Raw genomic sequence first — 25,832 nt, forward strand, 5'->3', positions numbered from 1 at the left:
ACTCTTTTACATTGCTACAGAGCACAAATAACATGCCAATACCCCACTTGGTAATTAATATTTTGCAATCCTGAAAGCTCTTCTGCTTATTTTTACAGGTGAGAACTAGGTATGTTTTGTGTTCCTCTGGCACTAACAGCATTTCCATGGAGAAAACACAACGTTCCAGTCTGGTGCTTGTCCAGAGGAAGGTGCAGAAAGTGTCAAAAAAGAAACACAGGTGGGGACGCGTCAGCAGTGCCCGGGCAAGGGAGGCACTTAAAGGCACTTTTTCTCCTCAGCTGTCTTCACAGAGATGCCACTAAACTGTGTTTAAAGTTAATAGTTATGACATCTGCTTGCTAAGAAAACTGAAGAGATCAACCACGAAGCATGCGCTTGAACTGGGAGTAAGTTGTGCTCTATCAGCAAATCATACTGGGTAATACTGGGTAAAGCAAGCAGATCAAAATCAAGAATTAAGAATTTAGGTATTTGAGAGTTTTGGGGGATTTTTTAAGTGAGTAATCTAGCTACCATGTCTTTTTTTTTTTTTAACTGTTTGTCACTGACAAACAGTAAGATAATGACCAACATTCTGTGGCCATACCCATTTTGCCATGATGCATTTGGTTTCAGCAACATCTTGCCAGACTGGGTTGTTTCTTTTCATTTGTTTGTTTGTTTGGGTGGTTTCATTAAATTTTCTTCATTGCGAAGCGTCTCTTTCTAGACTGACGTTGCCTTACTGTATTGAACATCAGTAAATCTTTTGGTTTCATTCTGTCCCCGCACACAGAGACTGCATTAATCTGCTTCATTAACTTTTGCCTCAATCAGCAGCAGAGATCAGCTGTCCACATGGGTTTTGTTAGTTGTATTAGTAACCTTTGATACTAATGGGCCACAGAGTTGCGTCAGCTCGCTAGGATCGTGCAGCCTCCATTAGGGGACACAAAAGAGGTTTTCCTCTCAGAGTATTTTATTTTTCTTTTGAATATGTGGTATGTTAGCTGATTTTATTTGTCTGCTACAAATGAGCTCACAATAATAATAAAAAAACCTTAACTAACAAACAAAATACCAAACCCCTAAACATCTTGCTTACTCCAGAATGTTTCTGAACCAAATCATTTACTGCAACTCCTTTATTCATCCTTTAAACAACATGTACTCATACACATTCACATAAACTATGATTTTGGGGGTCAATCTTTGTGACAAAAAAGGTTCAAAACCTTCCTTTTGGTTTAAGCCCTGCTGTAGTAAATAAATGGGTTCCAATGACCCATGCTCACCCAGTAAACACAAGGCAGAAAAATCTTCCAATCTACTTGCAATGCAAATAATTGTTTGATATTTTAAATGACGGGGCATAACTTTATGCAGTTTTATTTAAATGAAAAATTTCACAGCTTGGATTAATCACTGAAAATTTTCTGTTGTCATTTTAATCAGAAGATTTAAGCTTCTTCACTGATACCAATTTTACAGCAAAGAAAATAAAATAATTTTGAAATAAATAGAACTTCAGTTTACTTGTACTTTGCTATCAGATTTTTCTTTAATTCATTATATATCACCACGAATTAGAAGCTATATCTCCTGAGAGAAGACAAGGCAGTTTATTAACACAGACAGCAGCTACCACAGCCTGTCACATTTTCAGGGGTCATTCCACATGCTACACATCAAAGTAATTAAAATGAACTGATGAGAAGTTCAGGTACAAAGTAGGAATCTCTGCTGCTAAGCACGACTGGAAAAAAAATGCAGAACTCTATAAACAAGGAATATTTTTCCACGATAAATCCGACTTGGTACATCTCTGCACTAAGCAAACCCCCGCAGGTTAGTAGCAGCGAAAGGGGGGTTACCTTTCCTTAGGTGCTTAGAAGGCACCACAAGATGGCACTCAAAATCCAGAAAGCCTCCCCCACAAAAACAGCTTCTGGAGAAAGTAGCAGAACACAGCACGATATTCCTTAACACACCTTCTGCAGAATTGCCAGGGTTTGAAAGACAAGCATGGTGACAATTTTAAAGGTTGACAGGTGATAAATTCTGTTTCTCCGTTTAAAGAATTATTTTCTCCTTTGCACTAAGAAAATCTTATTCTGTCTCTCACTACCTACCAGACTTAGTTTAAGTAGCCTAACTCCTTGCATTGCAAGTTAAATCTGGAATACAAAACAAGGAGCATTTCTGGCATTTTTTTTCCTTGAGAGCTTAGCAGTCTAAGTTTTATTTCATTACTGTGCATCAACAAAAGTTACAAAGTATTCCCAGAGTCACACTAATCTTACAACAGGAGTAAAAAGACACCCTTTATTTTGACCTACTGTGAACAGACCCAGAGACCTTAAAATAGGTCTTAGGCAGAGCCTCAGCAATTTCTGATTTTGCAACCATGAGACTTGTTGCAGAAAGATCTGTACTCTGTAATACTAAGATTTTGTAATCCATTGCACATAACGTTCTTCCCTCACCTCCTCCATCAAGAAACACCTTATCTAGGATGGACTTGAGTCATGAAAGTTCCAAGCTGCAACTCAGACCTCTGCTCAGTAACTCGCGCACTTTCGGCTTTGAGCGTCCATGGTCAGCGGCAACATTGCAGCAATCACATTGGAGCCCCTCTGAAAATCCAAATTCAGTGGGCTCTGATATTGCAAATGAACCTCTGAAAGGTGGCAAATCTACAGCCATTCCCACCAGAAATGCGTATAGGACATTACCAGTCAGATTGGAAGAGAAGTTCTCATTCCAAGCCCAGAGTCTCCCCAGTTAATCCAGAGAGCCATGAACACTCTTTCCTAATTTTGTATAATTGCCTGACAAGCTGGTCAGAGGTTTGAAGGACAGCTTCAATACAAAATAGCTTCAAATAGGGAAAAAAAAAAACTAACCAAAACAAAAACCCACACATGCACCACACCTTGTTCTGTAACAGTCAGGGTCTGTATTACTTTCAACTATAATAATTGAATCTATTTAGTCTCTGAAATAAATTTCAATGTGGCTAAAAGAAGACAAGGCAGCTTAGAGAACCCCTTTAAGTACAAGTGACTTTTCCCTATTTGGCCATCATCAGCCAGCATAGGTCAAACTGAAACTTGTCACTCAAAACAGCCTAAGAGCCTCAAGAGAATTAATTTGCATCTCTGAAAACAAGTTTTTAAATGTTAAAAAAGTTGTTAAAGCTCAACAAATTCTCCCCAAAGTTGCTGTTCTGAGCAATGAACACTGTATTCTGTACTATGGGTGTTCAGTCAGATCTTGGGAGATTTTAAATACCTGTCACTTAGAGGATATATGGAGAAAAAAAAAAAAAAAAAAGACAGTAGGCATCAGGCCTGCTTTCTCAAACCATAAAAACAATATTTCCATGTACTTCAGAAGAAATCTCATGCTACTTGAACACAAGGATATCAACCTAAACATCACCAAAGCTTAAGGACAGCACTGTGGCAAAGCACACATCATTAGCAATACCAGAAGCATGTTAAAAAAATAACAAGGTAATGGTGACAGAGGCCTTCCCTAAACCAGCTTCAAGCTCCAGCAGCAAGGCAAAGCTGCTTTTCACAGAAAAAAAGGCAGTAACTGCTCCTCTGAGAAGTTTATAGTCTAAGCAAACTAAAAACAGACGAGAAATGGGAGAAGACAATCAAGGCAAACCAGCAGGGCTTCAGGGGGTTTGTTGGGTTTTTAATTCCTGTTCCATAGGAAAGGTTATCTTTCCTGTGGCAGCGCACCCAGCGGTTCCAGGGCCAGGAATAGATGCGCCTTTCAGAAGAGTTGATGCCATGGAGGGTGGAGGCTTTTTACATCTTCTTTATACAAATAACACAACTCCATTTGTCTAAAGATCTGTTTGAGGAGCACTTTCAACTTCCAAAGGCTTAAGCATGGTAAAAGAGTATGGATTTTACTTTTGTCAAGCTATAAACGACTGAAACTACGATAAAAGTGCACTAAGCATTTTTAAACCTTTTAAAAAAAATTTAATCTTAAAATATATTCGACTAGACAACTGTGCAATAATGTTTTATTAATAATTTAACTTATAAAATACAAAATTATATCCGCTTAGTTACCCTAGAATTATTTGTTTGTGACAAGTTATAGTAAGAACAATACTAATGCTTATGCAGAGGTTTAAAATACACAGCTACCAAAAAAAAAGAAAGTTTCAGTGCTTTAGAAATCTAAAAATCTATTTTGAAAGCTGAATAAAACCAACGCTATTCTCCTTTTCCCAAGCTGAAACATGCACACTAAGGCCACACACAATGTTAAAATTTCTATCATTACTATATGACTCCCTACACCTAAATAGGATTTCATGTCACTGATGATACTTTTTAAGAGATCCAATGTATGCTTTAATGCCCATAACAAAAAGAAAACTTGTCCTATTTGAGAACATCCGTTCCATTCCATGCTCCAAAATTATAACGGAGAAAAACGAGCACAAAATTGAGTTTCTACTTCTGACTGAGTCTTTCATTGATCAAATATAAAGGATTCCTAGTTGCCAGTAGCATCTGTTTGACACCATTAGGCATTAGCTCCGTAAATAAGTATTTCCATAGCAACCAAGCATAGAATTAACTAAACAATGAAACCAACACCACAGCAACTTGATTCAGAAATCAACTCTGCAAAAAATCACCTCATTCAAAAGCCAAATTCTACAACTAGATAAGAAATAAATTTATTGCAAAATATGAAAAAGATTGTTACATACCCATTTCTTTTCATGACTGCCTTTCAAACAAGATTGATCCATTGCTTTTATTTCCAGATTAGTCTTTTGTAGCAGCTTACAATCAATTACCGTTTTTTATCCACGTAATTTAATAATGCAAAAAAAAAAACCCAGAGCATTTTATAATCTTGAAGCCTTAGGGGTCTTATTTATTATTAGAGGTCTTTTCCCTCTCTGTAGAAAAGGTAGATGTTGAAAAAAAGTATGTTAATAAGTAGTTAAATTTTATACAGTATGAACTAAAGGTGATGCAACCAAAGAATGAGTCTCAAAGTAGAGGCAGCATTATTTAGATAAAATAGACAACGTTTTGTTGTGAAATCCTGCAGGCCAAAACAGCAGCCACTTGCTGTGATCAAGACAAAATGCAGCCCTCAGTACCATACCCTGGGCATTTAGAATCATCATGGTATTTCTCCACTCCCTAAACCTTCCCATGAAAATAAACGGAAGAGGGGAAAAAAACCTACGGTATTTTTGGAACCCTAATACTTATCACTTCCTGACTCTATACACAATTTATTTATCCAAGGGTGTAAAATGGCCAATGGGTTGTGAAGTCTGCAGATAGCCACAATCTTTGAACAGAAGCTGTGTGTGCTTTCATGGTTCTGAGGTTTGGACACATATCCTGACGGAAACAGTCACATCCCCTGTCCAACGACTCAGTTGTTGACTCTGCTGCAGTCTTTTATGAAAGACATTACTTTTGCTTTTTTAAGAGCCCTAAAATCTTCCTTCGATGGAAAGAGATTCACTTCTTCTTAATTGCCTTAATTAACACTCTTCTGTACACTAAGTAGTACCTGCAATATATTTGGCTGGGCACGTAAGAACAACACTGGATCATGCAGGTGTCTCGCCACCACAATGTTTCCAGCAGACTCCAAGTATCCTGCTCTCCCTTGCAAATAACAAATCTTAGACAAGAGCTGCACCTAAGTAAGCTTTAATAAGCCACTTTAAAGTTTTCACAAGCTTAGTTACTATTTTCAGTAGCTTTGCCCTCAGCACAGATACAAAAACAGAGCAAAAATGCTCCAGTGTATGCTAAAGCTTCAAAGAAGCCTTGAGCAAGCTCATTCTTACAGCTAATACTACTCCCTGCAGGCAGATTTTTTTTTTGTTTGGCTGGGGTTTTGTTTCTTTTTTCACATGTTTGTTTCATTTGGTTTTTTTTAAAAAGACATGCTACTTCTGCTTTTGTACCCAGGAGTATCAGCAGGACAGCATCTACTTTGTCTGCTGTAGAAAGTTCTCAGTTCTTATTGCCTGTTTTAGTTGATCTGATCATCTTTTTTAGATATATTTTTTAAGATCTTTAAACATTTCAAAAAGGTTCTAAAAGGTAGAAAGTTGAGGGTTTTTTTCTTATTATGTAGGTAATGAAAAAAAAAAAAAACTGTCTAAAACCACACTTAGATCATTTCCTGTTCCTTCTAGGTTTTGTCAGACTTGCACGTCAGAGTAAAGGCCAACCAGTAATTTATGACAACTGGGGGAGGGAGGGCAGAGGGGGGGAAAAAAAGCCTGCTATGTGCAGATCCTTTAATTGCCCATTATAAGCATTTTCCTTTGGAGCATGTGGTTCTAATCACCATCAAAGGAAAGCAATAGTGCTAGGTGGATTACTGCTCTGCTCCGGTGCAGTTGCTTTGGTGTTCTGGCATTCTGCACCACTTTTACTGTCATCCAAAACCCAAAGCCCCTTTTTTTTTTTAAAGTGGTGTTTATTTTGCAGAAAGCAAGATCTAGAAATTGCTCCCCAAACATCCTTTTCCCATTTACCTATTGGCATTATTTTACAATTATACACAGTAAAAGCCTTTACTGCTGTGTTGACACACTGTTAATGCATCATGTTGGAACAGACAGAGGGAAAACATCACATTTTATCTTCCTTCAATAGAAGGATGTGCAAAAATCTTATGCTGAAATATTTTACTGCATGCTGATGTATGCTTAATGCAGTAACTAGAAACACTAAGAAATGAACCAATTTCTCCTTTTCTCCTTCTTACAACTTACATTTTTCAATCAATTGATGTTTTTCCACCTATTACCCTGAAATACAGGTTTGAATTTTTTTATTTTTTTTCTTAACAGCAAAGAGAAACTATTCCATAGGAACACAAGTGGGTTTTGCAGAATTCAGCTGAAAAGGGGGGATACTGAATTTTTCACTCAGAGTTTTCTCACAAATTTTCTCTGTAAAATCTCACACATATGTATAAAATTACTTATATTTTCCTCTCTCCCCATTCCCTCTCTAATACAAGAAGCGTAAAATTAAACTGTATAACTCATTTAGTGAAAAATTACCACAAATCTGAGAATGGTTAGCATCAAATGAATTAGACCAAATGATCATCTAGTTCAGTATCTTGTCATTAGCTAAGGATATTCTTAAGTAAACAGCAACAAAGCCCAAGAAGCCATATGTTACAACATATATTTCATGAATATCACAGAAGTCAGAGGATTTTTCACCTTTGTCTCTCTCAGACCTAACATAATGTTCCAACATCACACACAAAAGCATTTCAGAAGTTAAATGCAGATTTTGCAAAGTTCCCTTTCACTGTGGATCCGTTGCACAGTGAGGAAGCAAACAACCAGCAGCACTTTCATGCAGCTCACCCACTGAACAATTTGTTTTTGCAAAAGCTCCGAGTTGTTCTCCAGCTGACTTCAGGCACAAGACAAATTTTTTCAGACTATGAGGCTGCATTTTCATATCCCTCAGGCTACTTCAGGGACACAACAGCAGAACAAACCTCTAAATCACTGAACACCGGCACTTTTCACTTGATTCTGTTAATTGCCATCTTCGGGGGATTTTTTTTGGCAAAATTGCCGCAGGGTACAGTCTTGACACAAATGAGTGTTTTTTTCTTTCAATGACTTGAGGATGACCCAAAAAGAAATATTAGAGGGACTGGAGTTAGAGAAGTAAGCTGAAAGAAGCTGGTCAAGATGCCAAAGAAGATATTATGTCATAAAAGAAAGCAAATATTGCTGCAGTGCTTTGGTTGGAAGTTATACACTGGGGCTGAACTGACTCCATCCTCAGTTGCTGAAGCTAAAGACTTAAAAGCAATAATTTAAAGCCAGATGAGAATATAATTATGAGGCTGATTACAAGAGCAAATACGTTAGTGAAAGTTAAATCAGTATTAAGAAAATTTATCTTAATGGACAAGTTTCTGGTTGAAGTGCCAGGAAATACAAGATGATATCTCTTAGGGGGAGAAAAATATTGAAACTCTGAAGAATGTAATACAGATTGCTCTCAGTAAGAGAGGGGAATGCAAATTGCTGCATTCTACAGAAAGTGCCAATTTACTTTTCTCTAATGTATTCATGGTAAGTAGTACTTTAGTTGGCAGCTTTGTAAGCAGCTGAGAAAAGAATCAAATGACAGCACATTTGAAAAAAAAGCAAAGCATATTCCTTTTCCCCACATAGTAACACTGTGATGCTGTTCTAAATAAAAAAAAAAAAAAACCAAAAAAAACCCAACAAGGATGCCTTTCCACTTGTAGCATTAGGTGATGACTAACTTAAACAAAATTACTTGGGAAGATCCACTTTGTGCCCAAAATGCAAATCTTGCATAGATACTTGTTCATCTTACATGTGCAAAGTGAACAAAGGAATTACCACCACCAGTATGGAGAGTCACAAACATCGTTGCACCTTGCCTCATGATCAATTCATCAAAGAAAATATGCAGTCAGACTGCTCTGGTAGTGGCTACCATTGACTAATATGGTGAAAGAGTTCTCTGTGAAAATACTGAAGGCTCAGATTTCAGCTATAAGAGGGGAAAAAGATTCCCAACCAGCCTCAAACTCCAGAAGTCATTGTGAAATACTGTGGGTTTAATAAGGTTTAGTAGCACACCCTTCTTAACGTGATTCCCTTTATGTAGGTGTGAACTGAATTTCACATTCTGCTAATGTGGTAACTAGAGGTGCCTTCCACAATCATCATTTCCTAAATCAGATATTCTTTTTTTCACTGGCTTTTCACATATGTTCCATTCTGCTGTTTCAACTATCACAGGACTCTCACACAGTTAAAGACACAACTGTGCAACCTACTAAACACAAAGGTAGTGGAAAATTGCATCCAAAAGCCTATTTCCATTCCATTGTTTTGATTTACTCTCTAAGCTACTTTGCTACCCTATCAGTAGAGCACAAGTTACAGTTACCTACAGCATTCTTATTGCAAAGGTTTTTAAGTACCATCAAGTCAAAGCCTAGCACAAAAAAACAGGGGAAAAAAATTTATGCTGACTTGTTCCCTAGTTTTGTTTCTATGTTTTCCCACAATTTTGATGAGCGAAATCCTGATCCAACCTCCCCCGAACTAAAAGAAAATATTTTTTAAAAAAATCAAACTTTTGTTTCTACAACACAGGATGAGTAAAATCATTACCCAAAACTCCCACTCCCCTGCAAAAGAATAAACTTCTTATAAATGCCCAGACTCAACAAAATCTCTTTTTTGCCTTTCATTTTGGTAGCAAGACTCAGATGGAGAAACTAATATGAAAGAAAGAGGTCAAGATGGGTCAAGTGTCTTCCAGTGCCTGCAAGATAATGACAGCTTGCCAGTTTTCCCTATACAAGCAGAAAAGCATTGGAATCTTCTTTTAAACTGAAAGACAATTTTAGCAAAATCATCACAATAGTGAAAGTTACATAAACATCTACAGAGAACAACATTGGCAGTGAGAATATAATTTGCCATTTGGGACAAGTATTACTTACAATAAAGTTGCAGTGTAGAATGCCCAATAAATCCATCAAATTTTATAAATGCATGCAAAGGAACTTTTCCTTGGGGAACGACACTAATTTTTTTGTTTCTCAGCCTTTTTTAACAGTGTTTAATGTGTTTGCTATGAAATCTCTTTCAGACTGTGTTTTCAAAATAGTTACTAATAAGACAAACCTAAAAGAAAGAAACTTACACTCATCTGTGACTAATTCTATGTTCTTATCAACAAATTCATCTCTCAACCAGCATCTCATAGAACTTGCATATGTTTTGATTTATTTTCTGCAAAGCAGAAAAGGGGAAAATACCAAGAATTTTAACCATAGAAAAACAATAGGATGCCAAGACTCCCAGCATTATCTGACTAGAAAAATACTATCCCAGTGAGAAAAGCAGGAAAGCTTTGACAAAACTTATCAGACCATTTTAATTTGCCATTCTATAAAAGAAAAAGTCCCCAAAACCTCATAATCTTTATTAAAAAGGCAAATATTTATATAGCTTGGGGGTTTTTAACTAAAAGCTGTGCACCTCATGATTTATAAACAAAGTTTCTTCCAATTCAGGAATTATAATTTTACATATAAAAATATAATCTGCAACATTTCATTATTTAATTTAAACTGATATGAAGCAATTAGAATTTTTTCTCTATTTGAGTGTCTTTAACATATGAGTTTACTTATGACATCCAAAATATGTATTTCAATCAAATACTCTTGCAAAGCACATACTAATTAAAGTAGGAGAATGTCTGGACAAAACAAATATTCAGGTATTTAATCATTCCAGTAAGATAAGATTTTATTGTAGGAACCTTCAAAGGAATAAAATCTGTACATTGTGTTAAAATCAATCACAAACTATGTCTTGTACCATAGGATCAGAAAATGACGGCTACACCACCAGCTTTTAAAATTATCCAGAAAAATGTGAGGAAAATGTCAGAAAACTTGGATAGAAATTTGGGGATGAGATAAGGACAGAACCCTACAAAATTAATTTATAGCTACACCATGTAAATGTAATATTGACCAAATCAGTAGGATTTTCTTCACTAATACCTTGCCAAACAAATCTACTGGACTTTTTGAAACAGGCTGCACACACCAATAAAAGTGGACCAGCCAGTCAGTGTGCTTTGATTTAAAAACCAAACACAAGCAAAACACAATGAACAATTTTGATATGGTCTGCCTTTAGTGATCCTGAAGAAATTACATTTACATGGGAAGAAAGGAATGGCTCTCCTCAGGATGAGTGATTTGTTAACACATAAAAAATAAAGAATGAGAGTAGAATGTTCACAAAAAATAAAATAAAAAAAGCCCAATAGGTACTTCCTCAAAGATTCAAGCTGAGATCTATCCTAATCAGCCCACTCAAAATGAATTTCAAGAGCAATAGATGTCTAAAGTGTCAACATGCATTGACAACACAAAATTCCTGAGGATATTCAGAAATAGAGTTGATTGTGAAAAAACAGCAATAGGCCTTAATATAGTGATTAAATAGGAATAAAACCTTGCTGAAATTCTGCACTAATGAGTAAATGCTGAGAAAAAAAAAATTAAAATATTTATATAAAAATCTGGGCTTGTATTACAGCAGTAACAACCAGAAAAACATCTTGGAGTCAATTGCTTCAGCCCAATTCTCAAAGATGCTAAATGAAATATTAGAAAAGGAACATCAAACAATACAGACAAAACAACATCACTGCATAGATCTGAGCAACACCCACAGTCCGAGCTGCAGAGAGACAGAAGTATTGAAGAAATAAAAAAGGGCAGGCTAATGAGAGAAATCAAAGGGATGGAGCAGCTTCTACTGTGAGGAGCTGCACAGGCTGTGAGACTGGGATCCCTCAAGCGTGAGGAAAACAGGGATTATTACAATGCCCTGTAGTTACCAGTGGCATGGAATGGTTGGTCTGTGCTGTTCACAGGCTCTAGAATGGGGGCCATGTAATTAGACCATCTGGCAGCAGGCTTAAAACACGCCTAAGGAGGTATTTCTCACACACTACATAAATAAATTATTGCAGTAATTGCTGCTGGTTTTTACAGGAAAAAAAATGCAACCAAAGACGTTAAAAAACTTCACACAGACTCATCAATCCATGGCTACTCACCACAGCCCCAATGTATCCTCTAGCTAAGGATGACAAAACATGGCAGAGAACCCCAGAAGGGAAAGAGCCACTTCTGAAAGGAATGCCACTACTGACTATTGCTAAAGATAAAAAGCCTGGGCTTGATATTATCTCCAACTAATGTAAAGAAATTAATTATAAAAATGGGCCCATCTTAGAAATCTTCCTAGTTGCACAAAACTGTACTGTTCTTTATATCCTTGGGAAGTTTCCTAAAGAGGCTTATAGAATTGCTCCTCTTATCCATTTCTGTCTGAAATAGAGATCTCCAGGCTTTTTCTGTAAATCTCAAAGAATTATTCAGGTTGGAAGGGACCTCTGGAGATGGTCCAGTCCTATGCCCTTGCCAAGGCAGGGTCACAGGAACAGTGACACAGGAACACATTCAGGTGGGTTTGGATGTCTCCAGAGAGGGAGACTCCATGGCCTCCCTAGAGCAGCTGTTCCAGTGCTCTCCCCCCTCACTGAAAAGTTCTTCATTTTGAGGTGCAACTTCTTGTGCTTCAGTTTTTGGCCATTGCTCCTTGTTCTGTCCCTGGGCACTACTCAAAGAGTCTGGCACCATCTTCTTGACATCCACCTCAGAGATATTTACATGCATTAATGTGATCCCCTCTCAGTCTTCTCCTCTCTTGACTAAATAGGCACAGCATTCTTCCTCCAGTCTTGCAGTTCGGAATATTCTTCCCTTCTCCCCACCCAAGATGCTGCCAAGGGCAGCAACAGTCTCCTACTCCACCCAGAGAGTTCCACATGACCCACTCATTCACTTTAAAAGAAATATACTTTTATAAAATATATATTATCCACCTGATTTGTTTATATTATGGCTCAGATATTACTTAATCAATCGGCTCCTTTTGCAGAATAAATGACATTAATGATCTAGCCCTCCTCCAGCAATAACTAAGTTGGTGGCTTCTTCAAAACTTAAATACACAACAGATCAAACAGCTTGGGAAAGCCTAATCACATTCCTTTTCAGGCTGTCTATATTTTTATATACACATATGCATATACATCTGTCTATGTACACATGTATATCCACACAAACTCTACAGAAAAGGGTCTATAAAGCTCTTTAACACATATCATTGCACTAACAGTATTATCACCTCTGACATGCTACAGCATCAGCAAACTAAGTAACACAAACGAAGAAACATTAAAACATTACCTTGCATAATGGTCAGAAAATGCATGGAAAAAGTAAGCTACAGAACTTTTGCTTTTTCATGCAATGCATCTCATCTCTTTTTTTTCATTACACTTTCAAAATGCGAACATCTGTCAGGCAACTAAAAATAATCAGGAAGGTTCAATAGAGACAAACAGGGCTTGCAGCAGCAGAGATCTCAAGTAACAAAATGCAGCACCAAATATTAAACACAAAACTGAACCAAGTGCAGACAGCAAGGGAATAGAGCTGAGAATTTGCTTACACTGGTACTGAACTAACCAAACACATTGATCAATCTGTTATCACACATCCAATTAGAATCTAATTTTGGAGATCAGAGGAAACTGCAAGTCTAATCCGAAGATGACAGGCACTGTCACAACTGTAACTGTAAAAGGCACAGGGTACACATCTCTGAACATCATCACTGAGCAGCTTAAAAGGGCCTAAATTCAGAAAAGATTTGTAAGAATTCTTGAAGAGATCATCACTTTCCTTAAAACTGGCTAGAGACCTTCAGAAGTAGCATTTGAAATTTGAATGTGCTCATTATAACTACATTTCTAAATAAGAACAAGTGTAGTTCTTTCCCCATTCTTCATCCTCTAATAATTTTACTATTACTGATTGGAAATAAATTAGATGAGCAGTAGCAAAAGGAGAAAAGGAGGGCAAAACAGAAATAAGGAAAATATTATTGTGAGATCCTAAATTACTATTCCTTAACTCACTATGTTCTTTCAGAAGAGTTATTTAATATTTTTAAAGTATTTTACAGACTTCTCAGGTTTTCATACAAAGATCTGCTCTATTTACACAAATGCTTATTTTTTAATTTGATGGTAGTGGCTGCTGATCACATGATCCATAAGAAAGAAGAGAAAAATAAACCGTATATAGAAAAAGTTCTATTTATGCTAATGAAATTGGAAAAAAAATCTCAAACCATTGACATATAATTTTATACACCATAGACACCATTAAATAAAGACATTTTGCAGACAAAAGGTTAAAATTAGGCAGCCATTAACCCAGAAAAGTAAAAATAGATGGACAAAATCTTGTCTGAAATATATGGAAACACAGAATTATTTATTCTATGGTACCTTTTTTCCTTTACTTTTTTTTTTTAATCCTTTCTTTTCAATCTGCCTTTTTGTGCTGCCTAACTTTTCGTATTTGTTTCTGCCAAGGACAGTTAGCTGGCCAATAAGGGCAATTAGATCAGCAAGACATCACATAATTGCCATGGATTTTCACCCAAATATCATTCAGGAAGAAGCTGATGGGAAAAACAAAACAAAAAACCAAAAAGCTCTCAAATTTTGAGGCAAACAGACTTCATAAAAAAGAAACAAAAAATAAACAAACAAAAACCCCCAAAGGTGATTCACCTGAAAATTACCCACTGCATTTGCTGCTTCTTTTTTTGTTCCCGCTTTCATAGTTTTACAATAAGACCCCATTAGAGTTTGCCCTTATTTCAACCCCTTCTCTCAATCAGGCCATTAGGATTTCAATCATTCCAGGCCCACAAGGGCAGTGGTTCTTTCTGGGTCAGAGAACACAGTTACCATGGAATCACGGAACACCCTAAATTGGAAGGGACTCACCGGGATCACGGAGTCCAGTTCCTGGCCCTGCACAGGACACCCCAGAGTCACACCCTGTACCCAAGAGAATTGCCCAAAAGCTTCTTGAGCTCTGTCAGGTTGTCAGCACTGCCCTGGGGAGTGTTCCAGTGCCCAAACACTCTCTGGGTGAAATCCAAACCTCTTCCAGATACCCAGCCTAAATGTCCCCTGGCAGAGTTTCAGGCCATTCCCTGGGGTCCTGCCACTGGTCACCCCAGAGGAGAGATCAGTGCCTGCTCCTGTGCTTGCCCTCGTGAGGAAGCTGCAGATTTCAACAAGGTCTGCCCTGTCTCCTCTTCTCTGTTACACAGTTATCAGTCAGAAATGCTCATTAAAGACCCATTACTAATTCCAGGTTAAATTGGACAGGGAGGACACCCTTCTTCCTTTGGAGCTCTGTGCTGGCAGATGCCTCTGCTCCCTTGTGCTTCAATTATGCCACTGATTGCTGAAAGTATCTTTTAACACTGAGGAAAAGCAGCCACAGCAGCTTTAACAGCAGATGACAAAGCAGGATACACAAACAGTTATGAAATATTAGGCCCAGAGGGACTAATTTTATTCTTTAATTACATAAAACAGAGCAGAACATAGTAATTTCTGCACCCATCCCATAAGTACCAACTGCTTTGCTCTAGAACCTTTTTTTAATGGGAACATCTGGGTCTTATCACAAAAGTTAATTTTAGTTGAAAGAGAGAATGTGTGAATGAATGCTTTAAATATTTACTCTAGACTATGTCATATGCAGCATTATTGCACTAAATCACCTCACCTCTCCAGATTATGTGGGAGCACAGAAAGCTCATCCTCCAAAAATTAATGTTATTTTAAAAACTAATTCTGTGTTGAACAATTATAGCAAGAGAGAGTTTATATCTCTCTTCAGATTCCAACCTCCTACAGTATCTTTTGCATGGAAGATCACTGTTACACTTCAGCTCTTCCTCTCAGGAGTAAAATAAACAAATCTTGCATTTCAAGACCATCACAAATACTGGGGGGCTGAGGGATCAACATCTGCCATAACCACAAAACCTAAACTATTTAAATGCTTTAACAACTAAAAAGGAATTTATAAAAAACATCATGATAAAGACAGACAGACTTTGGTTCCGTGGGCAGTTTGTAATCAGAACTGCTCCCAAGTGCTTCACAGTCAGGCAGGAAAACAGATTTAACAGCAGTCCATGTACAAAGGCAGACTGGACCAATATTACAGATTAAAAGCTCTGACAGAGCTCAACTTAAAAGAATTGCTTCCTCAAGGAAGAAATAAGCGCTATTTTCTCCAAGATAAATTTGGTTAGAGACTGATTCTTTCTCAGAATGTATTTCCCCCACATTTATAGAAGGTCCTAACTGAGTCTGAAGTAGATTTAGAAAACTTTCCAACTTGCTACCAAAGCATGAAAGTTTAGGACTTCACTGGAGGAAATTATTGGTGTTTCCCAAAAAATCCTTTCATTCCTGGGGACAAGCCCAGATCAAATATCACATTTCTCAAACACAAACCTAATTGCAAAGGTGTACAGACATCCCACTCTGAAGCAGCCTCCATAATAAATGTGGTTCTAAGGCATGGTTTAAGTGTAAATGAGAATCTTTGAGGCACAACCTAGAAAAGATCAAAAGCAATTTGTTTAAACAGATGTTACAGTATGGGAACAAAAGACTAATCAGACAGCAAAAGTAGTAAGTTGCACAAACTTGAAATTGGTGCGTAGTTTTAAGAAACGGGGATTCTAGGATAAAATTTTTAGGATTAGCATAGTTTATGGCAGTGAAAAAGCACACAGAAAGGCAAGGTTTGTGTGATTGCCCATGGGTCCTGAGAGGGGAAGAATTTTTCCAGTCTCCAAAGCAGTAGTATGTGCACACCTATGGAATTGAACTATGGATGAAGGAGCACAATAACAGAATTCTTAACTAGAAGGAAGTTGCACAAGTCTCATGCTACTCTTTAGAAGGAGTTTTCTAGGATTCTGGCTATAAAACTTCTACCTGTGAGCATAAACTCCAGAAGAAAAATGTTACAAAAACTTGAGTAGACCATTGAAGTTTTCCTGTTGTATGCTATTCCATTTCTTCTCCTGCTACAGCCCTTACTGCATGCTCTTACTCTCATTATATAAAGGCTATTTCCTCTTTCTCATATAACTTTTTTTTCCACCACCTTCTTTCACATAGACAGCATCACCAATGGTCTTTTAACAGAATTTAACATTTTCATGCTGCTTATATTGTAGTGTCTGCATTGTCCTACAATTCTTTTTGAAAAATAGAGATGACTGTAAAACGTGCTATTTAGACACTTCCCAAGAAATTTAGCAGGGTGTGCAAATCCCACTTTGAAATATCATCTCATCAGGTTTGCTCTCACAGAATAGTTTGAAAAAAGTAGCAATGCCCTAATTTATGGGTGCTTCTCTCACCAGCCATCTGCCTCAAGCAAAACAGCTGCCAGTGATGCAAGCTGGGAAAGTGGCCAACCTGGCTCACGTGCAACTATATACCCAATAGAGCAATTAATAAGTCACAAAACAGTGCCCAATTATGCAAGAATTTCTGAATCTTGGGGCTCAGAACAGGGTTGAGAGAGCATGAGACAGCCTGAAGGAACTCTCAGCATTCAACTGTACTGTATGGATGCTCCAGCACCACCTGATCTTCCCTTCCTAGTAGGTTTCTTCAAAAAAAATGAACCCAGATGCCAATATTTAAATTGCAGGAAATATCTTAAATAATTGCTTAAGCCCCAAGACTCACATAATGCTACTTTTCATTTAAAAAGCACAGGGTACTTATTCATGAAAAATGAGTCAATAACGATTTACTCAAGTGACATTATTCTACCCTACTTATGCAAGCAAATTAGAACATTTTTTCTATTGTCTTCTTCCAAATATCACCATCTGAGTTTTGTGTATTTTGTTTTTAAAAAGAATTAATAATTTGAAATTTAATAAAGAAATCCTCTCCAGACACAAAATGAAATGCAGCCAGGGTTATTTTTTGGCAGGTAGAAAGCAAGATTCAAGCTGAGCACATCTGAGGAAATTTTGACAGTTGTGTCATTTCAAATTAATTTTTCAATGCTCTTTTGTTCACAGCAAGTTTTACTAATTGTAAAAATATAAGAAAATTAAGGTCTACACATGTTTCAGTCTCTGGGGCTTCCATCAGGAAGAAATCAGGCTATGTTAGAGCTAAAAAGATTAGTCTACACTTTGTGTTTTGTCAGATTAACTGGAGGAGCTGTGTATTATGAGACTGTCTCCAGGTTTATTAAAAAGAACATGGACTGATCCATATGCATAATATAAAAATCAAACCAGAAACGTGATTAAACATGTAAATAGGCCTTGTTTGGTAGTAGTTTCCTGTTTTGTTTCCTGACATATGAGGGATACTTGTTTGTCAAACTATTGTTACAGTACTACTGCTTGGCCACCATCACTACAAAAGGAGATGGTCTAAAATGAAGAATACAACTATACCTCTGTTACAAGCCCCATCCCAACATTACTTCCCCAAATAACAGTATAAATTATATTAGTTTCAAATGTAGACAAACTGAGAAGATGCCTAAAACTCTCTTACTTTCTCTCTCTCCCCTGTAAAACATGTTAAATTAATCATAAAACATAGCAAATTGTTCACACTTGCGCAAAAATAAAAAATTATCCATCATATTCTGTTAAATAGAACATTAGAAATTCATAACATCAAAATCAATATTGCAAATTTTAACTCCAAAATTGTAAGCATCTTCTAAGAGGTACATAACAGTGCCATGCTTACTCAACCAAGCTACTTGGTTCAACAAGACACTTTTAGAGTAGACAGGGAGCAGCTGGAGATAAGACAGAACCATAAAGAACTTCACCTCTTAAGGAAACCCCTGGATAAAGATGCAACAGGGAAACTCCTGCTTGATTAACTGTCACCTGCAATGAAGTTAAAGATTTACTGAAAGGAGCTCTGTTCCTTGCAGTTTTAGCAAATCTCTTGGAAAGGTCTCACTTCAAGGGAAAAAATTAAGAACCCAAAATTCAAGACTGATGTCTCAAAAGTCACGGAATAAAATATTGCGTAGAAAAAGAGCAAAGGGGGACAGTCAAAAACAATACACCAAAACATTGAAATTAAATTAAGACTGCCATGCATTCACAATGTTTGTGAGGTCTTTCTCCCACAGTAACCTCTATCTGGTAGGGCACAGACAGGATCTTGCCATGAAATCATTAATACCTGCAATCCCAAAACTTAAAGGAACTGGATCATAAGTCAAATATCTACCCCTTCATCAGTTTCTTTAAATGATGCAACATGTCCAAAAGCTAGCAAGCAAAAGGGGACAGATGTACAGGTAAATACAGACAGCTCAGACACTGTCCTGCACCCTTCTGCCTGCAAGGCAGAACCACATGAGCTTCACTCCTTTGGAAACTGAGCTAAAATACATATTATACCCCCAATATTATTTACTGAATAAACATACCTCTTCCTCCAAAGGAATTGTTCTTTCTGCACTACTAACTTCTAAAAAAGGAAATATAATAATTCAAATCTATCAGTTGCATGAATCTAGAATGATAAAGTTGTGAAAGGCATGAAAAAATGCAAGGCAACTTCCCCAGAACATTGAAGGGATGCAAAGAAGCTGTGTTTCTCCTGCCACTGCACAATCTCTCCATTCCCACATCACACAGAAATGCTGAGGCCATGGGGTTGCCCCTCAGACTCAGATAAGGTCAATATTTATCTCTGACTTCAGCTCTGGCACAGTTTTGCTACTTGCACCACCCTAAATTTAGCTTCATAAGCCTCAATACAAAGTGCACTGTCAATACTCACAAATCCCTCTGTCACCTTTAAGGAGTGAAACAAAAACAATCAAAACCTTTACAAAAATATTTAGCTAGATAACTTCACAAACTTTTATGACACAGCATTTCCCCAGCTAATAGCTGCCTTTAGAACAAAAGACCTCCTATTACCTCACTATTTCTACACAGAGGATAAAGCTGACAGGACAGAAATGCCTATTTGGGGCCTGCCATTTACTTAATAAAGTCATGGCATGAGGTACAAGCCAAGGATTGACCACTTCTAAAAAGCAGGAGCCATCTGTCACACACCAACAACCTGCAAGTGCTCCAAGGGCTTTAGGAGCATCTCCAGTCATACCAGGGCACAGTTGTGAAATTTTCCATTCCACTTCACAATGCTCCTGATTTTATGGGAAGTTTAAACCCATAAATAATCATTTTGCAGAATAAGGAAAGAAAAGAAAATGCATCTTTATGCAATATAAATGTGGTTTGTGTAATCTGTAAAAAGAGTAAGATTTCAGTTTTTGTAATGCAGTCCTTTTGGGCAAGGATCAAGTTTAACTTGAACAGTGAAACAAGTTACATGATTCCCACATAACAATAAAACTAAAATGTATAAAATGGCTAAAGAATTGTTTCCTTAATTTTTTTATCCATAATAATAACAAGCCAATTTTTTCTTTTTTTTTTCTCTTTACTCCCCCTCCTCTTCCATAAGCTCTTGTGTGTTTAAAGTTAAAACAATGACAAAGACATTTGCAGGAAAATCTAAGTGCTACAAACCAAGGAAGGTCAAAAGTGTGACGTCAGAACTGAACTTTACTCTACAATGACACCTTTTACACCTCACTATCACATTTCAACCCACAGGTTGAATGTATTTTACCTGTTTGTTTTCCAGTGTAATACCTGGTAGTTTTTAAAAATCTACAGATCTCCAGGGTCCTCTTCAACCTCAACCACTGTGATGGGCACACAGCAAGTCTAGAGTCCCAAAAGAGATCAATCAGATTTTTTAAATTTCAGAAAAATTCTAATATTTTTTCCCATCATCAAACCACTTTGTGAAAGAAAACATAAAAATGTGCTTGTATGCCCATATCTAGACACACTGAATAACTTCAAAATTGGGATAAAAGTTGATTTCTTAATGATGCTTAAATTGGAGCTTTTTGCCTTCTTTGCTTTTCTATACTAGTTATTACATTTTGAAACAAAAAATGAGAGTATATAAATACTCACTATCTAAACACAAACCAAATACAATCACTAGATATTTCCAGGGTTATGAAAGTAAACAGAAAAATCCTACAGGTTGATTTCTACATCATCAATTTCCTAATTTTAGCTAAAAATTCCAGTACCTCCTGCCACCACCCCTTTTCCTTTGTGGCATTGATCAAAAATAGGAGGGATTTTAAAAAACTACTTGATGGCTCATAGTTATTAGACCTACATGGTTCACACAATGGTTTTCCCATCCTTGAATGAACCTTTCTGAAAGCAGACTAATAAATGTCTTTCCCAAAAAAGTTCCTGAAAAACTTTCTTATTTTAAAACAGCAGCCAGAGCTTCTGATAATACTACAGATAACACCATGCTGGTCATAATTTTATACACAACTACTGTGAATTCAAACAGTGTCATTTGAAACTTTGAAAGGTCTAAGGATGCAGCCTATTTTCAAGTTACCACTCTGAAAAACTACATCAGACACCATAAATCAAATAACTCAAGAGGCTTAATGGTCTCTCTGGGCTCCTCAGCAGGGTGCTGAGGCACTGGGCAGAGGATGCTAAAGCAGCTCCTGCCTTCAGTCAGCTCAGGTAACAGCCCTGCTGCAGCAGACAGAACTAAACTCATTTAAAACCTTTTACCACAGCTCTGCCATTCCAGACACACGTCATCATGGCCATTAGGGAATTTCAGAGAGCTCCAAGTTGCCCAAATCTGCACAGTGCCACGGTTTTGTGCTGAGCTGCAGCATAAAAGGCCTGGATTTGGAAAGCAGTAAGCCCCAGATCAACACAACCTGTGGAAATGTTTCAGGGGGTATGACAACATGAGGACAACATGCTTGGATTATTGAGCACCTGATAACTAAGGGCTGATGATCTTACACCTCAAGCATGTGTTCAGTGATTCCTCTTTATGGCATCACTCCAAGCTGATTATGTACAGTGACTGTGAAACACAAAATATGTGCCCAGTGAAACTACAGGATGGGTCAGAAATTACAGAAGAAGTTTATGCACTCCATCAGTCTGGCACATTGCATATGGAAGAAAATATTCTTAAAAGGAGACTATTTTGTCTGGAAGATACTTCTATGAAGTGCCACTCACTATTCCCCTTGACTGTAGTGGTTTTTGTGGCAATAATATAAACTTATGGTCATCTTGATTTGCTAATTTGTTTTTGAAGACAACCTGCGCCGCCTTCCCCTGAAGAGCTTAAATTCCCAAAATATCTTCCTTAAAATCCAGGATTAAACTGAGAAAGTGAACAAAGAATCACATAAGCACCAATCTTTTTGGAAGTTTCAGACGGGCTTTTTTTTCTCCACTCAGAGACAACTTGTGAGCTGCATTTTATGATATTATGATAGCAAAGGCTACTTAAGTGGACAGATTGACAGATAAGAGAAAACAAAAATATTTTTCCTTTGAGAAGACACCAGTCTGCACTGGGACAATAGCAAAAGCCTCTGCCAAGCAGAAACAAGTTTAGAGGTCAAAACCTAGTGCCAGTATTGCTATCTTGAACAATAATCACTGTATCCAAAGAATGCCTTTGCTGCTGCATTAATATTTCTTCTGTGAGGAAGGAAAAATGCAGACTGAACCTCACAGGACTGCCAGATGTCCTGTATAATTAAGAAGTTGTGTTCTAGTGGCCAAATCTATAGCTTTATGAAAAGCCTTTATGGTACGGCTTTTCCTGCATTTCTGAAGTAACTGTTGTTTTTCCAAACAGACAAGAGTCAAGGCATCCAGAAGAAGTGGTTATTATGCAGATAAATTGTACTTTCCATGCACAGTTAATCTGCATATGCATACTTAAATTCTCTAACATCATCCAAGATTTTAGCATCTAAACTCTGGCAACCCTAAGACGTTTCCAAATTTCCACAGACAAAGAAAGAGTCTGTTTCAGCTCCAGATGTGATTGTGACTAAGGAGCTACTTCTGACCCCCCTCCTCTCTCCCACTGACCTTGGCAAAATACTTGTAAAATGGGACTATTTATATTCATGAGCTGCCCTCTCAGAACTTGTTCATCACTGCATCCTCAGTCTGTACACAAAATGATTACTGGGGGCAAAAGATGCAAATTTGACTTTTCTGATATTATTAACACACAAATGTTGAACCAAATTGCTATAGGCTGGTAGGAAAGAAAAGAAATCAAACTGCTGAGAAATCAGCATCTTACATAGCAAGCAGACACAAGCTGTCATTCTGAAAAGCAGAGTTTGCACTGATGTAGGCAGGAAAAGCTGTGAGATGGTTTCTCATGGTTTAAAAAATTTAAGAGGACAGTGGAGTAAATGACAGAAATTGCCTGCCACAGAAGAAGAGACAGCTTTTCAACTAGATATTCATTTGACTTCATCTGTTTAAACCTCAGTCTTCAGAATATATGTCAAATGATGAAACCTTAAAAAAATACATATCTCAAGAGACTCTTATCTATGTAAAACTGTCAGTCACCTGTGACACTGTGAAACTATTGGATAGAAATTGTTAACTCAGCCTTTAAGCAAAACAAAGAGAAAGGCTGAAAATCCTCACATTCGTGTTGTAATAAATTCAACCAACCCATTTAACTTTCTTATATATGCTGTGCAAGCAGTAGTCCAAATTTTTTGGGGCTATTGTAAAGAAAGTGCAAAGTAAACCCTTAGAAGTTATGAATAAAGTAATAAAAGCTCTAAAATTAAAATGAAACTTTTGAAGCAACAGGATGAATCCCAAACCCCCAATATATATGCCTCTTAACTCTAGAAAATGTGAGTTACTGGGTTTCTCAAATGGTAGAAGCAGGGTGATAGAGCCTGACTCAAGACTGCTGCAGTTTCACATGGAGGCGACTCTGCCCCTGCTCTCTGGGACATTTCCCTAAGCATTAGGGCCCCTGAGACACAACCATTAGACAATTAGAGTGGCTCGAGCTGCTACTTTACAAATGCTCCAACAGAAGCATCTCAGTCTTTTTAAAAACCAAAATACTCCCAGTTATCATCCCTCAGAGATAATACACAGGGAATGTCTAACTGCACTGGAAATAAAAGCAAGTCCACGGGCAATTACTGCAGAACAGCTGATGTACCATAAACCAGCCAAGCCATGGCAACACACCCACCCACACAGCTACATGATCATGGGATAAAAGGTTAACTTAGACGATTTTAGAGCAAGGAAACAATTTAGTATTTCTTTCTATTCCACACTTTCAGTGTGATCTCATATGTTCCTTACTGTAAACCTTCCAAACTGTGATGCAGATTAGTTTTCTAATGTGTTTTTTACGATGATGTTTAAAACAACATCTTCTCCAAGACAGATGAAAGCATTATGATAAATACTTTAAAGACAAAGACAGAAATACAATTGACATAGACTGGTTAGCAGCATAACAATGCTGTATCAGGCAAAGATTCCTTGTCACTCACTTTTTACAACCACAAAATTACCTTCTGTCACCATATTTCCAACTCTGAAACAAAACAAGGCATAGCTCTTAAAGCTTCATCAACTATAGAATGTCTCTAATTACCAACACTGATTATTTTCACTGAACACATCCAGGCTGTACCTGGAAAAGAGAAAAACGATAGCTGGAAAAGGAGAGGTTTTATGATAATCCTTTGCAATGGAAGAGATTTGAGGGCTGTTTATATGGTAACATTTCAGGCAAAATTGCAATGCATAGATGCAGATTTCTCAAACGCATCCCATGCTTTACTGCCCTTAAAACTCCTTAAAAATTTGAATTGAAATATATCAAAATCACAGCACCACTGCCACGTGCTGCTGTGTTATTAACAAAGATTTCGATTCATGACTGGCAGAACTGGTTCTGTTGCAGCAGAACAATTGATGAGCTGTCACATTCCTTTTTGGTGATGTGTTCAAGCGGTTCGTCATCACTCACTCCAGCAACCGGAAAGCGTTTGTCAAAATTCCATGGAGAAAATGTATCTGTGGAGCTCTCAGTCACACGAGGTAGACTCCAGTTTGATGCAATGGTTATGTTTGGGAAATATCATGCTAATGTGTGTGTCTAAATGGAAAAAGAAACAAACACTCCCCGTGTCAAAACACTAAGACGTAGTTCTAAGGGACTTGCAGATGGGCAAGTGAGGTAGAAATTTTGTCTGCCAGCAAGGATTATAGCAAGTGTGAGCTGTCACATTTGAAAAACAACAGATCAGGCCCACAGAAAGAACAGAGTGCTCTGCTGCTTTATTGTTCAGGGTACAGCCCCAAAATTGCAGACTACAGTTGAAAACTGCTCAGCCATTTTTCTTTTCCCTTCCTCTGCTTTTGGTATAGTGCCTCCCATGATAACACCTGAATATTCACACACATTCTTACACAATTAGTAACAAAGTGCTTGCAAAATATTGCAGTGCTTTACTGATCAATACCTCAGATTAAAAAAAAAAAAATTAAATTATCTTCCTAAATTTGGATGCCTAACTGAAGGTTCAGTTTCTTTCACAACTTAGACTTCAGCCACTCAAAGTAGGATTGATGGACTTCAGCTACAGCTGCTGGTTCCTGTTACTGCAAAACAGATCCACATTCACAAAACACAAAGCTTACAAATAACAAAACTGAAACACACACAGGCTGTTAGGAACCACTCAGGAATAACAAGATTTTAGTGAAATGCCAAGGATCTCACACACAAAGAAATTTTGGTGGCAAAGTCAGAACAAAATTCAGTTCTCCAATGTAATGTTTAACTGTCTCAAGCCTAAGCACATCACTTTTTTTTTTCCTGATCTCCAACTCAATTCTTTACACTTACTTGTGGTCACAGAACTGGGAACTACATTGAGAAAACAAAACAAATCTCTCATTGCTCACTGTGTTGTGCCAAAAATTTCAGGAACTGGAGGGAAAAGGGGGACAGAAGAGGTGTATGGAATTATATATTTAGAAGTGGCAAAATCATAGGCTCGGTATTATTTAATTTTTTTAATCTTTCAGAAACACAGCCCATTTTACCTTTCTTGTTGCTACTCCCTAGCTGTTCTCAAGGCACACCAAAACTCTGAATTACCACCACGTTAGGGTTTCTTTTTCTGGTGAGTATTAGATATCACCAAGAGCCCTTCTCAGGAACTCTTGCAGCAGAGGGAGATGGTGTCATCCAGGTTCCTGATGTTCCTCAAGAGGCTCAAATTTCAGCATGTTCTCTCAAATACAAGATTTACAGCCTCAGCCATTCAGCATTAATCCAGACCCA

The 25,832-nt window shown here is 37.4% G+C and overlaps 1 protein-coding gene across 1 annotated transcript in view; it reads right to left on the reverse strand.

The window, feature by feature from the left end:
• The window catches only part of PDE3B (phosphodiesterase 3B), an 83,525-nt gene that overhangs the window by 19,106 nt on the left and 38,587 nt on the right, over nt 1-25,832 (reverse strand). The gene's annotated exons all lie outside the window — the stretch shown is intronic.

This window comes from Melospiza georgiana, chromosome 6 (genome assembly GCF_028018845.1).
Source record: "Melospiza georgiana isolate bMelGeo1 chromosome 6, bMelGeo1.pri, whole genome shotgun sequence".
NCBI lineage: Eukaryota > Metazoa > Chordata > Aves > Passeriformes > Passerellidae > Melospiza > Melospiza georgiana.